The sequence below is a fragment of the Ictidomys tridecemlineatus genome, chromosome 8 (assembly GCF_052094955.1).
Source record: "Ictidomys tridecemlineatus isolate mIctTri1 chromosome 8, mIctTri1.hap1, whole genome shotgun sequence".
NCBI lineage: Eukaryota > Metazoa > Chordata > Mammalia > Rodentia > Sciuridae > Ictidomys > Ictidomys tridecemlineatus.
Genome location: NC_135484.1, coordinates 122,451,272 through 122,467,896, shown reverse-complemented (window position 1 = coordinate 122,467,896; position 16,625 = coordinate 122,451,272).

The following is a 16,625-nucleotide window of genomic DNA, read 5'->3' as shown; positions in this document are numbered from 1 at the left end:
ATACATGTGTAAAACTTCACTGAAATGTGCACATGAGATTTGTGGATTTTATTATGTAGATGTACTATCTCTTTTGAAAAATGAAAATGGAATTCTCTGTGACTTTTCCCCCCTGTCATTATGATTTCCTTGGTCAGAATATGAGGTCAGGGATACATGATAATAAATGAAGCATTAAATACTTCCAATGAGAGTGGTGCCGTGGAAATTTTGTAGGCAGGGAAGACAAATATCTATTCTATTTTTAATTTGTTTTTAGATATTAATGGATTTTTATTTTATTCATATATTTGTATGTGGTTCTGAGAATCGAACCCAGTGCCTCACACATGCTAGGCAAGTACTCTACCATTAAGCCACAACCTCAGTCCGGGCAAATATCTATTTTTTTTTTTTTTTGAGAGAGAGAGAGAGAGAGAGAGAGAGAGAATTTTTTAATATTTATTTTTCAGTTTTCAGTGGACACAACATCTTTATTTTATTTTTATGTGGTGCTAAGGATCGAACCCAGCGCTCATGCATGCCAGGCGAGCGCGTTACTGCTTGAGCCGCATCCCCAGCCTGGCAAATATCTATTTTTTTTTTTAAAGAGAGAGTGAGAGAGGAGAGAGAGAGAGGAGAGAGAGAATTTTTAATATTTATTTTTTTTTTTAGTTCTCGGCGGACACAACATCTTTGTTGGTATGTGGTGCTGAGAATCGAACCCGGGCCGCACGCATGCCAGGCGAGCCCGCTACCGCTTGAGCCACATACCCAGCCCCCAAATATCTATTTTAATGAGGATAAATCACTACCACCTTCAGGTTGAAACAGATTCATGTTGTCAAGCTGACACCAGGTCTCTCTGGAGAATGGTGACATACAGCAGGGTCAGCTCTGATTTCTGCTGTTAGCAGGCTAAACACTTGGCAGTGGCATAATTGTTTCTGGACCACCTTATTGAGTCATATATGACCTCCATCCATGCCATGGAGCCTGCTATATCTACGAGCCCACTGACAAAGCACTGGAGTAGCTGGAGAAAGAGGTTGGTTGACATCCACAGAATGGGTCAACTTGTCAAACCAACCATTAAAACCCCCTCTGCTTCTCCCCATCTGTGCCCTTCCCACATTCCTCTCAAAACTTTCTTATCATCAATTCATTAATTATAATCTTTCCAATCCTAGATTATATAGCCAAACTGTTAGCCACTGCCCACTGATCAGGGTAAACTATAATTCTGATCTTTTTTTTTTTTGCCCAAGTAAAATCAGTAAGCAGATGCACTGTTCAATGCTGTGCTCACTGGGAGGATTTCCCTCCCTGCTGTCCTTCAAGGCCACCCTGAGAGGGCAGCAGCATGCTAGTGTATCCTGAAGAACCATCCACAAACCAGAAGAAACCCAATCTTTCCTTTCCTAGTCATCTGGACATAGGAAACTCTCCATGTGACTGTGCTTATGGAGGAAGAGGTTGAAAATGTAGCTGAGATAGATGTCATCAGAGGTTGGGTGGCCTAGATGGGCAGGTGGTGCACACCTGTAATCAGTGGCTCAGGAAGCTGAGGCAGGAGGATGGAGTGTTAAGCCAGCCTCAACAACTCAGCAAGGTCCTAGGCAACTCAGGGAGACCCTGTTTCTATGTGAAATATAAAAAGGCCTGGGGTTATGGCCTAGTGGTTAAGTGGCCCTGAGTCCAATCCCCAGTAACGAGAAAGAGAGGGAGGGAAGGAGGGAGGGAGAGAGAGAGAAATTCTGAGAGAGAGAGAGAGAAGGTTTGGTTAGCCTCCTCAGGTCTATTATTTGTGTCTTGAGGACATACTTGAACACAAATTTATATACGCCACTTCCATTCAATGATGTAGGTACTGTTAAATATGCCCAATTTTATACTTTGGTGTTGCAGAAAACATCAAGTTCATAAAGAGTAATTTATGTTTCTGAACTCTTAAATGCAGAGAATAGAGTATCAAGTCAGATGTTTATCAAAGGATAAGTTTCACTTGAACCTTCTGGAAGACAAAGGATATGGAAGAAGTTTGCCTTTGGTCTAAAGTTCTAAGGTTTGTGTTTCTATTAGGGCTACATAGATTCCATACAGCCTCCTGATTTGTTACATTTTAAACTACATTGTAGCTTTTCAAAAGTAAATTGCAAATGGGCTTATTTTTCTTGGGTTCCCACCGAAAAGTATGGAATACTCAAAGTTGGGGTCTTCTGATGTTAACATCAATCCTGCCAGTGTCTGAGAATGCCTGAAAGGATTGGGCATTTCTCTTTCCCATTGCATCGTCACCTTCATAAATGGCCAAGATCCCTTTTGAAAGGTAGGAGGAAGATCCATGGCACATACAATGTTGTAACATTGGATCTTTCTGCCTTCCCTCTATTTCTAGGGTTATGAATAAGTGCAGGCCTGGGAGTTAGGTGAGACAACTGAGACTTTCCACTGGGGTAACTCATATTAGCTGTCTGTTTAATCAGCCAGATATTTTCACTTATCCAAAATAAGTGAGATTATGTATGTCATTTTTAGTAACACCAATTAGGGTCAAAGATCCCTGATTACAGTTCTGGTCATACTGCCTATGACTCACTAGGCCCACCAACATCAGGAAGCCTGTTTCAAAGGTCAGATCTCCCACCACTGTATCTGGCAAAGAGCTGCTGCAGAACTTTATATAACATGTCTATATAACATGTTTATATAACTTTATAAAACATGTTTATAAACATGTTAGCGTTCTCTTTCCTACTGCCTTGAAGAAGAAAGTATCAGTTGAATCTTCTGGAAGACAAAATGAAGGAGTAAAAACCTATCCCAACATAAATCTCTCCCTAAATCTTGGAACTTTTCCTTCTAATTATACCAATGCAATACTGAGATCATAACTTCATTTAACGTAGGCCACCTGGGAGTCCATATTTCCATCAACCAAGAAAATTGTTAGGGTGACTCCCAGCTACTTGATCTAATATATTGAATCTATAATGTGTGATAAATTCACCCAAGTAATCACTTTTATTTTATTGCATAACAGCTTAGTACAATGGCAGCTTAGAACAACACCTGTTTACTGGCTTACCCTTGTAGGAGGCCATCCTCATACATGATTTTAGTTACCTCCCTGGCTGGGTGAGAGGCGCTTAGACATAGCTGTTAGAGCTTTCCCCACCCTTTCCCAGGTCTAAGGGCTTGTCCGTGCAGAGGCGTGTCTGACCACTGCCCCAAAGAGCCAATCGTTGCCCCTGACCTTGGGATGCTGTCCCCTTAACCTTCATTGGATGGGATTTTACCCCAAATTTTTTGTTCCTCAATAAAAGTCCACTCCCTGGTGTGTTCTCTCTCTCGCTAGTAAACCTATTAGTAAACCTCGCTACTGCATTAGGTAGCTGGAGGATGGAGCTAGGAGAAGCCGTCCTGGTTTAAAAGGTAATTAGAGTCTTGTCTCTTTAATTTAATACTCCCTAGCATTTTGCTCACAGTTTGAACCTTCTTTCATGTGGGTCGCAGGCTAGACACCATTTTGTGAGTCAGAAGTCTGGACAATGCATACTGGGTCTTTTGCTCAAGGTCTCATAATGCTGTGATAAGTTGTTCTCTGACTGCATCCTCATATGGAGATTTTCCAAGGTCATATAATTTAGCAAACTTCAGTTTTTGAGGTTGTAGAATTGAGGTCCCTGCTTCTTTGCTAAATATAAGCAATCACTTTATGACAGGCATATTCATAGGTGATAACTTGAGTCACTTGTGCCACCTTTTGGTATGGAAAGCAGTATCCCATTTTATACAGGTATGAAGTCACACTTGCCCTCAAACCTGAATTGGTCAGATGGCCATTCCCAGATTTCTATTTTTGAAGGTCACTTTTCTGAAATCTCATTACACAAATACTGTAAAAATCTGACTTCTCTTATGAAAACAAAACTACTTTGGGATGTTTCAAATATAAACAGATTTAGTCTAAGAAATAAGTGCTTATAAAAATACTTTAAAATATGAAGAGTTGAAAATCAGGGTGACAGCAAATAGCTTTCAGGTTTATTGAAACAGAGAACAAAAAGCTGCTATCACTAAGGCAGGGACATATAGGCAAATGCTGCCATCTCCACAGGTCTTCATATCCTTCTTCCCCCATCCTAGTGTCTAAGGATAAAGAAAATTCAGAGACACTGAAAACTCCTCACCTGAGTATCCTAGGCATGCATCCAGCCATTGCTATTGCAGAACGGAGTCTCATGAGTGTTCCTCTGGTGAGAATTTAGAATGTGCCTGGAACCTGATGACAAGAAAGTCAAGAAACTGTGGTTCCTGGTATGGAAGTCCCTGCTACACAGGGGAGAGCATTGAAGAATGTCAATAGGTACCAGTGCCAATAACTGCTACAGCCACACACCCCACTGCATGGGAAGGGCTGCAAAGGAACTGGTGGTGACAGAGTAAAACTAGAAAGAGAAAATAGATTTCTTGCTGAGACATCTAACAGTGACCTAAATAATGATGTGCTAAAATTAAATGACAGGGTAGAGGGAATGTGAAATTCCTGCAATTCCTAAAAGAACTTTTCCCTCTATACATTGAAAAAAGAAAAATTCTAAAATTAATTACACATTTACATGGTATCTCTGTAATTATTCTACTTATATGCAAGTGTTTGGATCCTTCATAATTTCTAATACTGGGGTACATTAATCTCTCATTCTGTAAACAATACAAAAGTCTAAGGCCTCAGCCCCTGCATTCTTGTTCCTTTGTGGTTGTCAGAACTTGACTCTCAGAATAGGCATCCAGTTAAGATCTCTTCCATGGCAGCTGTGCTCAGGGAACCTGCTCCTAACTTGTTGGTTCTAATGGTATGTCCCTTCTGGTAAATATGAAGCCTTGCTTTGTTTCAGATTTAATCTTGCTGAGCCTTTGTAGCTTCTGCAGAAACTCTAGAATGTCTGAGAAGAAGAGCTTAGATGTGTTTTAGTCAGCTTTATCAATGCAGTGACTAAAGGATCTGACCAGAACAAGTTTAGGGGAGGAAAAGTTTATTTGAAGGCTCACAGTTTCAGAGGTCTTAGTCCATAGAAGGCCAGCTCCATTCCTTGGGGCTTGAGGTGAGGCAGAACTTCATGGCTGAAGAGGTGACAGGTGGAGGCAGCTCACATGTGATCAGCAAGCAGAGAGAGAGAGAGGTCTCCACTTGCCAGATACAAATATATACCCAAAGCCACGCTCCCAAGGAACTACTTTGTCTAGCCACCCCCCACCTGCCTCCAGTTACCACTCAATCCCATGAGGGATTAAATCACTAATTAGGTTAAGGCTGTAACTGAATCATTTTTCCTCCAAACCTTGCTGTGGGAGACCAACCTTGCACGTGACTGAGTCATACTCCCCAGCTAGGTGCTGAGGCGCAGAAATGTGGGAGAGCTTTCCCCACCCTTCTTGGGTTCAAGGGATGGTGTGCATGGGTGTGTCTTGGTATAGCCTCATGGGTGGAGATATGCTCACCTCTTCCTTTGTTATATTACCCTTGCCCTGTTTGGGATAGAATGTTCCATGGAAATACCTTTTGTGTGTCCCCTTCTCTTACTGCGCCCTTGGACGTGGCCTACCTAGATGTCAGTCAACCTGCTGACATCAGACATTATGAAGCTAGACTCAGTCCCCTGAAACCTGATCCCTTGCTTCATTTGAATGGCTTCAAATAAAAGGGGTTAGCACATGTGGACCCTCTCCCTCTCTCTCTCTCTCTCTCTCTCTGCAGACTCCTATGGTCAGAGAAGACATCACAGCAACCCTAAAGAAAAAGGTCTTTATTTCTGTCTCTTGTGTGGTTATTTCACGCAGCCCAATGAGCCCAGTTTCCCTGGAGTGACCTCTGAGTGTTTTAGTAATGAACAAAACCCCTGTGGGGAAAGCCCTGCCAATTCCTATGACTGGGTGCCTCAGCACCCAGCTGGGGAGTGTGACTCAGTCACATGCAAGGTTTGTCTCCCATACCTTGCATTCTCTAATATGTGAGCTTTTGGGGGGCACCTCAAAACCAAACCATAACAGTATGTGCAACTTGGTTAAAGGGGCTTGCTGGAATCATTCTGGAAGCAATGTTTTCAACTGATATCTTTTTTTTGTTTTTGTTTTTAGTTTTTAGTTGTAGGTTGAAATAATACCTTCATTATTATTTTTTTTTAAAGAGAGAGAGAGAGAGAGAGAGAGAGAGAGAATCTTTTTAATATTTATTTTTTAGTTTTCAGTGGACACAACATCTTTATCTTATTTGTATGTAGTGCTGAGGATGGAACTCAGAATCCTGCGCATGCCAGGCGAGTGCACATTATAATAATAATAATATAATAATAATAATAATAATAATAATAATTTTTTTTAATGTGGTGCTGAGGATCAAACCCAGTGCCTCACACATGCTAGGCAAGTGCTCTACCTCTGAGCCACAACCCCAGCCCTCAACTGATATCTTTTTATAGTGATTAAGAATGTGGCCTAGGAGCCAGACTGCCTGGGTTTGAGTCCTGAATCTGCCACTTATCATCTTTAGGAGTCTCTGTGCTCCCATTTCCTCACTTACAAAATTAGGATGATTTTGACGCCTAAACACAGAGTAGCTCTGAACGTTAAATGACATTATTTGTGAAGGACTTTGAATAATGTTTGCACACAGAACACTCAATGAAAACTATTAGCAATCATTAGATTGTTTATTCCTGGATGCCTATAAAGGAGTTAAGAAAATAGGGAGGTTTTGTAGAAGCTGATTTTGTATAGCAATCATACTATTTTAAATTAGGTTTCAAGTTATTCAGTGCAGATCCAGGAAGCAGATGGAGATTGTGGGAGAGGAGAAGGCAAACACCTTGTAGCCTAAAGAACTATTGTTAGAAGCACCAGAAAAGTTTAGAAAGAACCTGGCAGAGAATTAACTCAGGGTGATCTCAAGCTCCTTAGAGAATCACTCCATCCAGCATGGTGCTCCAGCTAAGAAAAAAGGCACTGACCAAGCTGTAGATTAGAAACGGGAAAGTTAGTGGCTGGGAGGGACAGAGGACAGACTTGAAGGACTCCAACCTCCCATTGCGGGTGAAGAAAGTTCCCAAGAAGTCCCAACAAGTCAAGGAGGTGCTGAGAGAACCAGTGGGCCTGGTCTGAGTGAGGATAAAGAGGCAGCAAGTTTAGGATCCAGTGCTGGAGGCCACAATGGGTATCCTGATCATCGGCAACTCCCAAAGACCAGCCGACTCCTTTAGCTGAACCAACACAGGGTGCCCATGAGGGACAGTCAGGACAGGATGTTAAGGCATGAGAGACTGTCTCATCAGGGCATGAAAGTCAGTCCAGGAGAAACCATCAAGGGCCAGAGGCTGCCTGTGGGACCAGGGTTCCTTCTCTACCATCCACACAGAAAAATGAACTCCATTGTCAGTAGGAGGCCATCTTTGGAATGAGAGAGAGAAGGGAGAGAGCCCTTGTAACTTCAAACAGGTAGAGTATTTACCTAAAGAGGGGTGTTTTAACACAGGAATAAAATAACTTTAATTGTCAAGCTGAGGTCCTTCTCCCACATCTTTCTTTTGTCATATCCTTCTATGCCTAAGAATGGGGCTCCAAAGTAAAGTGACATAAAATATATTAAATAATGCTCCAAGTTTTCTCACACATGTAGATTGAAACATGTGAAATGCATGCAGGGTTTGAACCTTGGATTAGGACCTTTGCTTATTCTTCCAAGTATCTAGGGAGACAAGTACCCTCAGCTTTAGGATGGAAAAATTCACCCAGTACAATTTTAACCAAATTCTTTTGGGGAAGAGACCCAATATGTAGCATTTTCTGATTTCTGTGACAAAATATTCTTAGCATGGCCCTTTTCAAGCTACCAACTTGATGTGACTGAAAAGGGATTATTGAAGTAATCCACACTGGCAAACTAATATATAGTAACATATACTAAAAAGAAGAAAAGTGCTAAGTTTGGATTGTTTATTACTTTGTTTTTAATATAATTTAATGACAAGTTTATGTCATTTGATTTTAGTTTTTAGAGCTTTTTAAGTTTCACAACAACATTGTGTGAACAATGTTGGCAGTGTGTCAAAAAGAAATCAAGATGAAATTAGAGTATGTTGTGAGACAAATGAAAACAAAACCACAGCCTACTAAAACTTGTGGGGTGCAGTATTAAGAGGAAAGTTTATAGCATTCTGCTTTTAGATTTCACCCATAGTTCTCCTTTTCCAATGTATTTTCTTTTGTTCTTATTGGCTTTTTTTTTTTTTTTTTTTTGTACCAGGGAGGGAACCCAGGGGCACTTAACCCCTGAGCCACATAACCAGCCCTTTTCAAATTTTGTTTTATAACTTATTTTGAGACAGTCACTAAGTTGAACTCATGATCCTCCTGCCTCAGCGAGTCACTAGGATTACAAGCGTGTGCCACTGTGTTGGGCTTGTTCTGATTTTTTTAACTTTATATTTTCCTTTATACAGAGGTGCCTTAAACAATATGTGGAAGATAGCAGAGTGTAAATGATGAAAGTCATAGTCCAACCATAAAACTTTCTTTACTTATAATCTCTAAATTTCCTCCATTTGGAGGGCATCACACAGATTACAGGCACTATTTCGTCTAACCATGCTGTCATCTCTTAAGAGCAATAGGTGATAGCAATGTCATAAGTTAATATTAATTAAGCATTTATTTTGTGCCTGGCTCTGCGTGTGCATTTTATACATGCTATTTCATTGTATCTCCTCAACAACTATCCTGTGGGAAAAATGTCACCATCTCCATTTCACATGCAAGGACCTTGGAGGCACAAAGAGATTAAGTACTTTACTCAAGAGAACACAGCAACATTAGAACTCAATCTAATTTTTCTTTTCCTTTCTTTTTTTTTAAATAAATTCAGGAATCCAAGCTGTTAATGCAAGACTATACAATATATTTTAAATCTGTGGGTCATCTAGAGTTATTATTACTGGTCCCACAAACATCTAGAATATTTACTTTGGTCTTGCTTTGCAATTTTACTTGAAATGTATTGGTACAGGATAGTAAAGGAGAATACATAGACACATCAAGTTCATTTTTAAAAATGTTTGCGTCTTTTGTTGTTTCATTTCTCAGAGTGAGAAGTAAAGAATAACACAATAAGAGCATGAGGAAAGACACAGAGAAACACAGAGAAAGAAAGGAGATAACAAAAAAGCTTTTGAAAAAAAAACAAATTTTAAAGTGAAAAATTTATGGCTTTAATCAAATAGGAAGTTGTGAAATGGGGGAAAAGAACTAATCTCTAAAAACTTCAGCATTTTTGTTATTTAGAGGGATAGTGTTTTGCCCCTGAAAGACAGTGGGTCTTAGTATACCCAGGACACAGATCTGGGTCCATTGTCTTGGAGCATCAATGGTGAACAGGACCATGAAGGGGACCTTTGCCTTGGCTGTGAAGGAAGCTATAATACAGGTGCATCATCCTTGAAGAAAAGGAGGAGAGTAAGACACCACATCTCAGCATAAGTTTCCAGGAAGCTGGTCAAATCCAAGGAACAGAGAGCAGGCCTGTACCAGGGTGTATAGACAGTGCATCCTGAAGGACACCAACTTTTTCTCCTGTGGGCCAGAAACTAGGGCAAGTCCATGTGTTCTGCAGAAAGCTGCCTTCTTGTATGCATGCCAGGAGAGCTGCTCCTTGGGATTCTGGTCATATGAGGAACAAAGCAAGCTAATGCTGTGTTGTCACTGCTTCTGTAGCCTAACGTATACAATCCCTCTCTGTACAGTGACTGTGTGGAGCTGAAGACACCACAGAAAGGATTTGTGTCCTTGGCCAAGCTGGCCACCACTGGACAAAGTGTAGTGAAGGAGAGGAGTGTTCTTTTATTGTGTAGTCAAGGGGCAAAGGAGGTTTTACTTGGTGAAGTACCAAGAGGGACAGAGGTGATCCTGTCTGGCCTTTGCCACTGGACTTTCTGGTGAAATGTCCTACTTAGTCCTTTGGGTCTAGACTTTTCCCATAAGGTTTTACCAATACACATTACGTCTCAACCCCATCTTTGTGTGTCTTCATTGGTTTCACAGCAACCTATTCCACTGCCTTAGTCAAATGGGCATGGACAATACAGTGGGCCATGGATTAAGCCACTGTGATGAATGGAAAAATGGAATGAGTCTTCAATGTGCCCATTGAGAAGGCCATGATGAAAGAATGAATGGACATGGGTACCATTGAGGAAGCTATGGGAGAGGCCATTTCAGTGATGACCATAAGGAAGGCCTCAGAGATCAGAGAAGAAGCCACACCATAACCATGAGATAATGAAAGACATTCTCTACAGGGAATCATGGGGGAGGAGAATATCATGGAGAAGACAAAGAGCAATGAGGGGAGTGAGTCAAGATGGGACACCAAAATATTCCCAGGCAATACCCAGAGGTCATGGCTAAGGTCAAGGACCAAGAACCAAGAACCAAGGAAAGCCTCTCAAGAGTTTGATCACTAAAACTGGGTCAAGCAGAGTTTTGAAAGACCAAATCTTCACTGGGCCTGGAATTGATCTCAAATAAATACATTCCCAGGACTGTCTCCCTAGATCAGGATCAAGGAGGTGGTGAGCCCTTCATGGGGGCTGGGGTGGACCAGTGACTGCACTCAGGGCAGTGTCATTCCCTTCTCCCTGACCCTAGTCATTCAGGTGCCCTTCAGGGTTTAACTCTTTGAAAGTCTTCTTCCTTCCTCCACGTCTCCTGATGTGCGTGACTACCTTGGTACATTTTCTGCTCTTACAACAGAACACCACAGATGAGGTAATTGATGAGAACAGAAATTTATTTTTTATATTCTGGAGGCACTAGTACCAGGTTTCTGGTGATGGCCTTCTTACTGCTTCCTCCCAAGAAAGGAACAAACGATATGTCCTTACCTCCAGAAGAAAACCCCACTCCTACAAGCCCTTTTTATAATAGCACACATCCATTCATGATGGCAGAGCCCTCAGGACCTAAGTACCTCCCTTTACGCCCCATCTCCCAACACTGTTCCATTGGGGATTAAGTTTTCATTATATGAATTTTGGAGGATACTCTCAGACATCACAGTGACTAAGGAGAAACTTATTAAACATTAAGAAATAAAAGTTTATTAAGATATATATGGTATCTAGCTGGGCATAGCGGCACATCCCTGTAATCCCAGAGGCTCAGGAGGCTGAGGCAGAAGGATCACAAGTTCAAAACCAGCCCCAGCAACTTAATAAGACCTTGTCCCAAAATAAAATATAAAAAAAAGGGCTAGGGATGTGACTCAGTGGTTAAGTGCACCTAGGTTTAATCCCCAGTATATTTATATACTTATATTTATATATTTATATAAATATATAAATATAAATATATTTCTATATAAATATATATATATATACATAAATATATATTTATCCAGATAAAGTCCTTTTTTATTGTTATTGTTCATCATTCCAAATGATTGCTGTCTGCCAACCATTTTGCTGAAAGGTTTCTTTTGTGTCTTTTTGTGTGTTTGTTTATTTTGATACTGAGAATTGAACCCAGGGGCACTTAACCACTGAGCCACATTCACAGCCCTTTTTTTGTATTTTATTTAGAGACAGGGTCTCACTGAGTTGCTTAGAACTTCAGTAAGTTGCTGAGGCTGGCTTTCAACTCATGATCCTCCTGCCTCAGCCTCCTGAGCTGCTGGGATAACCGGATGTGTGTCACCATGCCTGGCTTGGAAGCTTTTATATACACCATCACTCAGTCTCCACAATAATCCTACAAACTGCAGACTATAATCCCCACTAAGTAAATAGCTAACATATGAGCAAACAGGAACAAGTTTTTTAACTCCTGGTGATTCTAGAGAGAAAAATACATGTTGTTTTACTTAGAAATGTTATTTGGATTTTTACTCTTAGAGTAAAAATCAACTGAAATTGGCCACAACCCTCACCCATTCCCCACATAAAACTTCCATCAGAGACACATGGCTGATTGACTCCCAAACTCTTTCCCAGGGTATTGCAGAATACCTGGACTCCTGCTACCTCTGCACCCATACCTTATTTTCTACCTTGGCCCATTTTCTTCCCACTTCTAGAACTTGTTTGTTCATTGTTCTTTCATATCTTAAAATGCCAGTTCCAAAAGAACACAAATTTCTGTGTCTCGTTCACTGGAGTACAACGACCAGTGCATAGTAAGCACTCAAAATGTTTGTGTGATGAATAACTTCAGGCCTCATATGCCCTGAGTATTCATTCACCAAACATCTGAATGATCTTAAATGTTTCCTTTGCCAAGAGACCTAGCTGTTCTGGAGAAGATGGAAACTGCTTGTTTTGATCTTACACATTATAGAATTCAAACTTTCATGAGTCTTTTTTTTTGTTTTCAGTACTGAGGATTGAATCTAAGGGTGCTCTATCACTGAGCTACAACATACCTAGCCATTTCTACTTTTTGAGACATGGTCTTGCTAAGTTGCATCAGGCCTCACTAAGTTACTGAGACTGGCCTCAAACTTACAACCCTTCTGCCTCAGTCTCCCGATTCACTGGGATTACAGGCATGTACCACCTTGCCCAGAACCATCTTTGTTCAGCCATGCTATTTCTGTTGGCCTCATTTAGAGTCAACCAAGAGATATGTGAAGTACTCAGTTCAGGTAGCAGATTGTCAGTGCCCCAAGGGCTGCCTCAAGATCAAGTACCCTCCTTGACGCTTCAGCGTGTCTGGCATCTCTAACACTGATGAGAGGAACCAACTGAAGCTTCTCCCATGGAAACAGTTCTATGAATTCTTTTAAAAATGAAAGAAAGTCTGGGGATGTAGCTCAGTGGCAGAGCCCATGCCACACTAGCATGTGTGAGACCCTGGGTTCAATCCTCAGTATCTCAAAAGAAAAATCAATTAATTAATTTAATTAAAAATAAAAATGAAAGAAGAGGACCTTTACCAAGGAGGGATGACAGAAAGGACATTCTTCTGGAGTCATCATTATGCTTGTTAGGTCCTGTCCTGGGTGTCTTGGGGAAGGTTTAATGTCTGCTCTGTTGTGCAAAAGCTCCTGCCATGGCTAACTTCATGCTGCTAGTGTGGACCATGAAATGAGGAGTTGGGAAGAGATGGCAACACAGCTTAATATACATCCCCACCAGACAGCTGCAATTGATGTGCATGCCCTCGTGGGTGTACAGAATGTGCTAAAACTAAAAAGAGTTGATAAGTCGGAGGTATTTTTACATTGCTTTTTAAAATATCATTTAGTTTTCTATAAGTAATCTCATGTAAAATTTTAGTGATGGCTATGTGATGAAAAATCATGAAAATGTAAAAGTAGGCTCTTTCAGATGTGTATGTACCAATACCACTTCACTACTGGTCCTGTCCCATCAATAGCCACAAACCCCGGTTCCCATGCCTGAGAGACCCCAGAGTCTATTTCTTGACCCCTGGGTCTCCAGTCCCCCCTCATGTAAGAAGTGCTTTTGGTGCCTACTGCATACTCAGCACTATCCAGAGGCACTGTTCCTAGTCCCCACTCACATGGAACCTCACTCTAGGTGTCCTGCTTCCTAAGTCCCATTCATTGAGACCTCCTTCTCACAACCTGCTTCCCCAGCTATCCCAAACACTTGGAATTCTTGTGCAGGAAACAAGGTGTTTTTACCTCCCTCTCTGCCTCAGAGGGTGGGTCCCCATCATTTGACAGCCTTGATCCCCTTGAACTGTCCAACTTCCTGCTCCTCCCAAGGACTCATCTACTGGGACTGAGCCTTTCTCCATCTTGATGTACTTCCTGTCCTGTGTCCCTTCTTCTCTGAACTCAGGTGTCCTATCACTGCTCACAGCTGCAAGAATAACAGGCTCCATGGCCAGCCCTTGCCCAGCCCAGATGATGCTATAAAGGCCTTCTTTGAAAGAGGAGAGAGAGGTGACACTCTGTGGAGGGAGCCTAAGGAAGCAAACATCCAGCCTTCCCATCCTGTGGCCCCAGGTCCCCCGACCTGGTGCTTCTCTTGAGGTTGAGGACCCATTCTGTTGGAGATCTGAAGGGCACCCCAGCCCTTAGCTCTCCACCTTGAGACTCTGCTCTCAAGACCCTCATTTGTCTTCTTTCCCTTCTAGGCCTTGATCACTTCTGGACTCAGCACCCTCCCTTCCAGCCCTACGTAGTTATACTGTCTCAAGATGAAGAGAAAAGCATTTTTCCTTCCCTGCTGGTTGTTTCACCTTCTTCTACTTTTAGTCAATGGTGAGTGATTTTGTTGAAAAGAAGGTAATGTTGGGGTATAAGTAGTGTTTGGGGGAAACGTTACCAACTTTTGGGATGCACATCTATCCTTTTAGCTCTCCTTTGAGAAGAAGTCAGAATTGTTATTTTTGCTTTGCTTTCTCCCGTTCAACACAGCATCTATCTTCTGTTCTGTTCCCAGTAACAATTCTGCCCAGAAATCTAACCAATTCTCTTTATAATAAATCAATCCCAAATATAAATGCATTAGAGTTGGAAGGGATCTTAAATTTAGTGCCTGACCACCCATAGTAGACAGGAACCCTGTTCCAGCATCTCTGGCCTCAGTTACACATTGTATAAGCCATGTTGTTCCTTCTTAATTCCTTCTAGAATCTGTACAATTAGGGCTTTAACTTATTTGTTTTATGCTTCTGAAGAACAGAACAAAAAATGTTCTCCTCAATGGGGCAGCTTTTCATCTCAACTTCTCACTTCGTTTTTCTCTTGACCCTTACCTTTCCCCTAAACCTAATCGGAAGCAATAAACACAAGGTTTTGGAATTCTAAATTTGCATTCCTTATGTTATCCCAGACAATACCAAAGAAGGAACACATGCAGAGGGTGAGAGACTAAACACCAATATTTTAGAAGACAGGGTCATAGGTGATGTGAGGGGGTATAGATATCTGGGAAGACAAGCTCTCTATTATTACTCAGGTGGAGAAATCAGAAGAGGGTATAAAATAGTGTACATGAGATAGAGAGGGAGTCCAGGTCTCATCCTAACTCTGACTGACCAATCAAGGATGCTGAACCCCTTCCTTGAATCCCAGATCTTATTACTTCAAGTTATACCTGGTTGGATTTTGCTAGACCATATGCTAAGATAATCTGGGATCCATTAAACTGCTGGCTCCCAAACTTTATTGTGTATGAGAATTATTGAATAATAAAAAAATGTGCATTACTATTTCCCGCAAAAATTGATTTTCCTCCCTAGAAGAAAACAATGCCATTTGGAGAGTAGCTTAATTGGCACATGTGGCCCCTTCAACTTTCTCTCTTATGTTCTGTATCTGGAGGGTATCATGGATAGGTAAAGAAGGAATAACACAGTCTCCTGACCCTAGGCCACTGCCTCCCCACACCTGGGATATGAAATCACATATGGATTAAGGGATGGCTCAGGGGTCAGATTGCCTTGATATAAATCCATGTATCACTACCTACTAAAGTCTTCCTGAAACCAGTTGCTTCCTTTCTATAAGCCTCAATTTCCCCATCTGTAAAGTGTGGATAAAAATAATTCCTATCTCCTGGAGGTATTGTGAAGATTTGAGGCACTAATTCACATGGGGATGGCATTAAATAAAAGGCAGCTATTACTACTATTGTTATGAGGAGTAATACTAGTAGTTGTAGGACCAAACTAAATTTCCAATGGAACTAACCAGCATTCTTTCTTAATCAGCTGTAGCCACAAATGGTGACACAACAGGAAACACCACAACCATCTCCTCTGGGTCATCCACAGCCACCTCCTCTGGGCCACCCATAGCCACCTCCTCTGGGTCACCCACAGCCACCTCCTCTGGAACAACCACAGCCACCTCCTCTGGGTCACCCATAGCCACCTCCTCTGGGTCACCCATAGCCACCTCCTCTGGGTCACCCACAGCCACCTCCTCTGGGTCACCCACAGCCACCTCCTCTGCACCAACCACAGCCATCTCCTCTGGGTCACCCACAGCCACCTCCTCTGGGTCACCCACAGCCACCTCCTCTGCACCAACCACAGCCACCTCCTCTGGATCAACTATACCTGGGATGAGTACATCATCCTCATCATCATCCAGCTCCAGTGGGACTAACACAGTGGTGACAACCTCCAATGTCACCACTGTGAGCACTGCCTCTCCAGGGACTGAGGGAAGCATGGTCAGAAACTTGAGTCCCTGGGAAGTTGCCCTAATCGCACTGGCTTCCGTTGCAATGGCTGTGATTCTCTCCATTGGAGTCGCCATCTCTCTTGTGAGTGTCTGAAGTGTGGGAACCCCCTTTTTCTAAGGAGGAAGTGCAAGAGAGTGAGGGAAGGAAGTGGGCAGAGAAAGCAGGGTCATTGTAGGGAAGATGGGGAATGAGAAATCAAGAGACAGTTGTATAAAAACTGCAGCTTAGAACTAGAAGATGGGGGTTAAGAAAAGCCAGGAGATACTGAGAGAACACTGAAGAGGGGAAGAAGGGGCCAAAAGAGGGACATGGATGGGGGCTGGGCAGGGTGTGGGGGATGGTGGGATTGGAGAGACAGGAAGAGAAGTCTCATGACTTTGAAGCACTTCCTTTTGTTTTCCAGAAAAGCTCACCATGCATAAGAAATCTCTT